The following is an 8449-nucleotide window of genomic DNA, read 5'->3' as shown; positions in this document are numbered from 1 at the left end:
AAGGAAAGGGAGAAGCAAGCTCTCCACTGAGCAGGGAGCCTCATTTGGGGCTTGATCCCAGAACCCTGGGATCTTGACCTGAGTAGAAGACAGATGCTTAACCAACTGAGCCTCCCAGGGACCCCAGTAACGGTCTTTTTGAGTGAGAAATAGCTTAAATTAAAACTTGAAACTGAAAAGAAAAAATATATAAATTATTTTCATAGCTTCTCCAAAATGCTTTTAAGCAAAACAAAATCATTCACATACGTCAACATAACTGAATTAAGAGTTCTCAAATTTAACAATCAACACAACTAAAAGGTAGCTTACAGAATGGGAGAAGATGTTTGCAAATGACATATCCAATAAAGGGATAGTATCCAAAATATATAAAGAACTGTCCATGATAGATGAGTAGATAAAGAATAAAGAAGTGAATATGATTCAACTATAAAAAATGAAATCTTGCCATTTGCAACCACATAGATGGAGCTAGAGAGTATTTTTTTTTTTTTTTTAAGATTTTATTTATTTACTCATGAGAGACACAGAGAGAGGCAGAGACACAGGAAGAGGGAGAAGCAGCCTCCATGCAAGGAGACCAACGTGGGACTCGATCCCCGGTCTCCAGGATCACGCCCTGGGCTGAAGGCAGGCGCTAAACCGCTGAGCCACCGGGCTGCCCAGAGAGTATTATTATGTATGTGGAATAAGTTAATCAGAGAAAGGCAAATACCACATGATCTCACTTATATATGGAATTTAAGAAACAAATGAGCAAAGGGAAAAATAATGGAGACAAACCAAGATATAGACTCTTACTTAACTAGAGAACAAATTGATGGGAGGTTACCAGATGGGAGGTAGGTGGAGGGATAAGGGAAATAGAGGAAGGGTATTAAATAATATACCTATCACAGTGAAATGAAATAAAATAAAATTTAATTAAAAAATAATAATTAATAAAATAAAATAAGCAAAAAATTTTGGAAAAAAAGGGGTTCTCAACTTTACCTAATCCCATATTTTAACTGCTTATCTAATTAAGAACTCGAAAACTTGCTTTACTATTTTACTAACTACTGCACTTGGTTTTACATAGCTTGCCATCTCACCAGCAATGAAATGCTAATTATCTAAAATCAAGTCAGTCAAATATATTTTTGCAATTGCTACAACTAAAAAATTTGGTCACACAGTTCTTTTGAGAAATAGGCTTTTAAGGCAAAATATACCAAAGTAAGGAAATATATAAAGAATTATTAAGTCAGAAATGAAAGCTCCTATAAATAACTCTGAATAATTCACAATGAAAAATCAATTTACCAGACTATGTATCACTATAATAATTAAATTTATTTCTATAATTTAGTTAACTAAATTTAATTGCTATAATTCTTTTGCCTTGATGTACATTGAAAAGTCTTAAAGATAAATATGGTTTATGACTTCCAAAACCTTATAATTTTATACACCATCCATTAAAAACTTCTAAAATAATGATAATTAGGTCAGCCCTGGTGGCTCAGCGGTTTAGTGCTGCCTTCAGCCCAGGGCATGATCCTGGAGACCCGGGATTGAGTCCCATGTCAGGCTCCCTGCATGGAGCCTGTGTCTTTGCCTCTCTCTCTCAATCTGTCTCTCATGAATAAATAAATAAAATATTTTTTAAAAAATAAATAAAATAAAATAATGATAATTAAATGAAGCACATTTATATAAGGTGCCAATACTTTTGCCACAATTGTCCCACTCAATGATCCAGTAACATTATCTCCATCTTAGGATATGCTAAGACCAATAGATCTCTAAGCCTTAACTCTTAGGACTGAATGTTTTTGAAATTTAAAGTAATCTTGATATTAGAAAGCTAGAACGGTATGTATGCCATCTATGATGCAATGCCTCCAATAGGTTCTGACATAATACCTTGTAATTAAATGCATTCATATTTTTACAATTAAATATATGAATTTTGATACTAAGTGGCATAAGTAAACACAATATGTTTTTTCCAATTAGGATTTACTGCTAAATGAATTCATTCAAACATATCTTTTTTTTTTTTTAAGATTTTATCTATTCATTCATAAGACACAGAGAGAGAGAGAGAGGCAGAGACACAGGCAGAGGGAGAAGCAGGCTCCACACAGGGAGCCCGACGCGGGACTCGATCCCAGGTCTCCAGGATCACGCCCTGGGCCGAAGGCGGTGCTAAACCACTGAGCTACCCAGGCTGCCCCAAATGTATCTTAAAATGTTCAATTTTCAATTAATAAGGCAAGCCATAGGTCGTGGGAAAACAATATTTGCAATATATGTATCTGGCAGCAGGTTCATATCCAAAATATATAAAGGATTCTAAAAAAAGAAAAGAATTCTAATAATCAACAATTTAAATTTTGCCCTTATTCAAAAAAGTGCAAAACAAATTTCTTCATAAAATGGAATGTACTGATGGCCAGTACTACTGTAAAAATGCTCAACACTAATCATCAGAAAATACAAATTAAACCCACGATGTTATACATACCATTTCATATCTACTAGAATACTTTAGTCCAAAAGACCAAAACCAACAATGCCAAATATTGGTGGGAATAAAAACAGCCAGTATTCTTATACTTTGCTGGTAGGAGTGCAAAAGATAAAACCACTTTAGAAACTATTTTTGCATTTTCTTTTTAAGTTAAATATCCACCTTATGACCCCACAATTCCATGCCTATATATTTACCCCCAAAAAGTAAAAATATATATCCACAAAAAAGACTTGTACAAGGGAAGTCATACTAGCATTATTCATAAGCCAACAACTAGAAAGAACCCAAATGTTCATCGACAGAAGGATATACAAAGTGTGTTATATTTATATAATAGAATGCAACTCAGGAAACAGGGAACACATTTCAGATACGATAAGGATGAATCTCAAAAGTTTTTGAATGAGATCATTCAGGCATGAAAGAGAACATGTTATGTGGCTCTGTTGATGTGAAGTCCAACAGCAGGCAAAACTAATCTGAGGTGATAGGAAAAATTAGAACATGGTTTCTGGAAAGATCATGGAGAAAAGGGAGCAGGCTGCAAAATAAGCAAACTTTGTGGGGTAATATAAATAGTTAACATCTTCTATTGAAAGTGTGGGAAGTTGCCCAGGTATATACAGTTGTCAAAACTCATCTAATTGAACATTTAGGATGAGTTATTTTATATATATTTCACATCTTTTTTTTTTAAGCTCTGTTTTCAAAATTGCTCTAAGTTTGGAATTTCAGGTAAAGCACTGTGGATCTGTTTTAAATGCTTATTTTCTGACAAATCTTGCCTCTGACGAAAGAAGTTAAATGCCTTCTGCAGCACAGAGGAATTCTGTTGTTAAGGACTGTTGTCCTGGGGTTTCAACACTTAGTGATTGACTTCACAGACAAACTTTATGCAGTTTGGTCTGGTAAACTGATTAGGCTTCCTTGAAAGATAGAGAATGTGGTTTTGCATTTAAAGCCTCAACGTACACTTCAATCTATTAAAGCTATTATCAAATATTTTAATCTTACACAAAAGGCCTAGCGCCCTTGCTAGCTACTTCATCTGCACTCCAAAATGTGTCGTTAATTTCCCAACTGACAGGGAGAGTGAAACTGAGAGATGAGACTTCACTTGCTTATACTCATTATGAAGGGGTCTGCAGATGGGGTACCTGCTGTTCACTTACTTCTGCAATCCTATTGGATTTCAATATGTCCAGTCACACATAGCAGTGCTAGGCCTTGAACTTCCTCTTCAAATTATGTTCCATATTGTAGAATAAACACACAGCTCCAATGGGAAAACTCTTCCAGTTGGCAGGCAGAGCGTTCGCTACAATTAAGATTCTTCAGGGAATGACCTAATAAAGACTCTCAAACCAGATTTCACTGTCTTCATTTAAATGCTGGCTTTGAAAAAGGTGAAAAGCTCTAATTATCTCTTATACAATTGTCAAAAGTCAAATGATGATATCTGCGTGTTTCTAGTCTAAAGCAAGTTCAAACTAGAATAATGTTAAATCCTCAATTGTGGTATATGTTTAAGTTAAAGTTCGTTGGGAAAAAAATCTGCTTGTTTACTTGACAAAATTCTTGTCTTGAGATCGTGGTCTCCTGGATGGATGGTAGAAAGCAAATACATATATATATGCATTTATACGTGTGGGTATATATATATTAGTTATACATATTATAATGTTTCATATTATGTTACTTATATAAATCTTAAGACAATTCACTGTTTATTCCTGAAAGTTAGAGGCACTGTAGAAAGAGGAAAAGAGGAAAGCACACAAGTTGGGTGGCATGCCGCTGTGTATTCAAATGCAGCTCTCTTTCCTAGTCATGGAACCAAAGATGCTTTTCTGATATTATTTAATCTTAGTTTTTTCATCTGTAAAGTGGGAATGATATTTCCTTCAGTAACTACTCTGAAGAGTTACTAAAAGAATTGATAAAAAGACCCTGTTCCTCAGTGTCTAGCAGAGAAGCAGCATAATTAACTTCTCTTTGCAAATTATTGAGCAAATCGTGTCACTTCTCATTGCCTCCATTTTCTCATCTATAGAATAGAAATAACATCAGTGTCTGACTTGTCGGGTGAAATCAATATATGTGAAGCAGTTAAAACAAAGGCTGGCCAAATCGAAATAACAAAAGGCACCTAGGGTTAACCTTGTTTCTCTCCAATCTTTCCATTTATTGTGACATGAACAGTCTCCTGTTACTTCTTTCTATGTACACCTTTACTTTGGATCTTCACCTGTCATTGAATATTAAGCTCCAGAACCATTCAAGGCCTAACTAAGTATTGGACTGACACTCGGTCTTCTCAACATAGAAACATGATAATAACAGTCGACGTTTATTGCAAGTTTATGATGTGTGAGACACTATACTGTTTTACATACGTGATGTCATTTAAAATTAACAAAAACCAGTGATATCAGTAGTATTATCGTCCTCATTTGACAGACACAAAAGTTTAAAATGTTAACCAAACCATGAATACACAGGACAGAATTAAGGTCTGACCCAAGTCTAATGATTCCAGCAGCTAAAAACATAACCAAAATGCAGCAAGGCCTCCAGAGGTAAGAGATGAGTTAAACTGAGGGTTGTGTTGGGGAATGGAGGCATGGACCCTCCTAGTAAAAGGTCACTTGGCTACAGGAGAAGCCACAGTACTTCTTTGGAGTATACATGATTGGAGCAAAACTGCCCTTTTTAAAAAAGTTTTTATTTATTTATTTATTTATTTATTTATTTATTTATTTATTATCTATCTATCTATCTATCTATCTATCTATCTATCTATCTATCCATGAGAGGCAGAGGGAGAAGCAGGCTCCATTCAGGGAGCCCAACGTGGGACTCGATCCCAGGACCCCAGGATCATGCCCTGGGGCAAAGGTAGACACTCCACCGTGGAAGCACCCAGGCATCCCAAAAAAACTGCCTTTTTCATCTCTGATAATCCTCAATGCCTAAGAGAGCTGTTGGTACACACTAAATTCCAGAAATGCATGCTGAGCTAAGTAAACTGTTAAACTCCCTTGCCCTAAAGAGAGTTTCGCTGAATCTCCCCAACAGGACTAAATACACCTAAACACAGTAAAATTTTGTGATTTAGATTAAGAATCTTCAAGGTTTTCTTACATTTTAATAGAATAAATTCTCTTCTCAGTATATTCTAAGGAGATAATCAGTTGTGAACCAGATCTATTGTACAAGTGTATTTTATGCAGGACTGCGTATACAGCATAAAATTGAAAATATAAAACCAAACAAAAGGAAGAGTTACATAAATTGTGGAAACACCTTTACATGGAATATTACAGAAATTTTAATGATTATGTTTTCAAAGTTTATTTGATAGCTAGCAAAGACTTACGAAAAAACATTAAGTGAAAAAACACTTATATGTATGTGTGTATATATAATGCTAGTTGTGTAGGTAACGTACCACAATTTTACACAACAAAAATTATATGCACATGTATAAATAAACATATACATATAATTACACACAAGTATATAAGTATATAAAGATAGAGATAAGTTATTCTAAAATGTGAATGGTATTATTGCTGGCAAGCTCTCAGATCATTTTTATTTGCTTCTTTTTTATTTTTACATATTTTCTAATTTTCTACACTGTTTTATGAGTAGAGAGAAAACATTCAAAATCACAAGCTACAATAAAAAGCTAAAAAAAAAAAAAGCCCAAGAATAATTTATACTGTGAACTCTGTGCCTCTATTGTGAAGCAGAAACATAGAACAAAAGAACAAAAGAAATGGCTCCTTCCTCCCACAGGCCATTGTGCGGGGTCTGACCCCGGCAGCCAAGGTCAGTACAACACCACCCACACCCACAGGGTTGTTGGTGTGCCTCTTGGTCCCAGGACAGGACCAGGAAGGAGCCGTGAGACAAGGCAGGACCCTGAAGTGGGGCCCAAACCAGCACCTAAGGCCCAGAGCCAAAACAGAGTTCCATCGCCCTAAATAATTTTAAGCCAATAAACCCAGATTCCCTTAAAAAGACAAACAGCCCTTTGTGTGAACGATAGCATACAGACAGCTTTATATTGGGTTCATAGTGACATAGTGTCATGCACTCCTGCTCATTCTCTTCAATTCTTAGGGGACTGCTTTGCCTTTTGAACCAGAGGGTTGCCAACTTCCATAAAGAATGGCCCTTCTGGTGCCTAGGTGGCTCAGTTGGTTGAGCGATGGCCTTTTGGCTTGGGCTCGGGTCAGGATCTCCAGGTCCTTCCATCCCTTAGGCTCCAAGCTCAGTCTGTTGGAGATTCTCTCCCTCTTCTTCCCTCTGCCCCTCCAACCCTCCCCAACTCCTGCACTACAAATAAATAAGATAAAAATTTTTTTTAATTTTAAAAAAGAATGGTCTTATGGATAAGCACAAAATCAAGAGACAGCAATTGGACAGAATTTATGAACTTATTCACCCCCAGATCAAGAACAGCCCCATGCATCCCTGCCCTCTGGTGGTGCTGCTCAGCGGCACAGACCGCAGCATGGAGATGTCAATCCTGGGGGACCTGGCAACTGTGGCCTTCTGTGATGCATGTGCCATACCATCACCCTTACCAGGGAGGACCTGGAGAAGCTCAAAGCCTAGAGAGTGAACCTGCAGATCTGCAGCGGCTATGACCATGTTGACCTCAAGGCTGTTGGCCAGCTCAGGATCACCACGTGCACTACTGCACTCGGGGCGATGGAAGAGAATGCTGACTCCAGCATCTCCCACATCCTTCACCTGTACCTCCAGAACACGTGGTTGTACCAGGTGCTGCAGGAAGGCACACTGGTCCAGGGTGTTGAGGAGATCCAGGTGGACACCTCACAAGCAGCCTGCGTCCACGGGGAGATGCTGGGCCTTATCGGCCTTTGTTGCACAGGGCAGGTGGCTGCTGTTCCAGTCAAGGACTTTGGATCCAGCAGCATATTTTAGGAGCCCTACTTCCAGGATGGAACGGAGCAGTCCCTGGGTGTGCAGAAGGTCTGCGCCCTGCAGGATTGGCTGTGTGAGAGCGACTGCGTCTCCTTGTCCTGTAATCTCAGTGAACATCACCACCACCTCACCAAGGACTTTACTGGAAAGCACAGGAGGCATGAAGCATTCCTTGCGAATGCTGTCCACAGTGGGCGGGTGAATGAGCAAGCCTTGGCCTAAGCCCTCAAGGAAGGCAGGACACAAGGGGCAGCCCTCAAAGGGCATGAATCCGAGCCTTTCAGCTTTGCTCGGTGTCCCTTGAAAGATGCACTGAATCTCACTTGTAAGCCCCACATAGCTTGGTGTAGTGAGCAGCTGCCACCGAGATCTGCCTGCCGGGCAATCACAGGTCACGCAAGATGCTGTGAACAAGGAATTCTTTGTCACAACAGCCCCCTGGCCAGGAACAGATCGGCAAGCAATTCCTGCGGAGCCCAGGGCACCGCAAACGGCTACTTACCAGACAGTGTGGGTGTAGCTCCCAGAGGATGGGGTGCAGCCCAGGAAGGGGTGGTCCCCAGAGGCAACCCAGGGACCCACAACCTACAGGGGCACACCCTTCCCAAGCTCCCTCTCCCAACCAGCTTACAAAACATGGGGGCAGTAGAGAGCACTGCAAGGAGCAATAGCAGAAATGACAGTGAGTAACCATTCAGACAAACCCGGGACCAAGAGACAGTGAAAAATAGATGAACTAAGAAAAGGAATTTGGCCATCTTTTTAACTGATTCCAGACATATGCATCATTGATATTGCAGGGTGAAAAGGGCTGGAAGCCAAGACGTGGGAAAGCTGAAGCTGTCTTCTGGTTACAGAAGCGCTGAAAGACTAGTACATGATTTATTAACGACCAACGTCTCTTATGATGTGCTACGCTCTTCATCTGTGCATCAAATCACAAAAAATAAAAAAATAAAAAAA

The 8449-nt window shown here is 38.9% G+C and overlaps 1 pseudogene; it reads left to right on the top strand.

Moving 5' to 3' along the window:
• The first annotated feature begins 6923 nt into the window (after positions 1-6923).
• On the top strand, positions 6924-8157 carry LOC100683199 (annotated as a pseudogene).
• Positions 8158-8449: the final 292 nt, after the last annotated feature.

This window comes from Canis lupus, chromosome 7 (genome assembly GCF_011100685.1).
Source record: "Canis lupus familiaris isolate Mischka breed German Shepherd chromosome 7, alternate assembly UU_Cfam_GSD_1.0, whole genome shotgun sequence".
Lineage (NCBI taxonomy): Eukaryota > Metazoa > Chordata > Mammalia > Carnivora > Canidae > Canis > Canis lupus.
The sequence above is the reverse complement of the archived record's forward strand: the minus strand, read 5'-3'. Positions and strand labels throughout refer to the sequence as shown.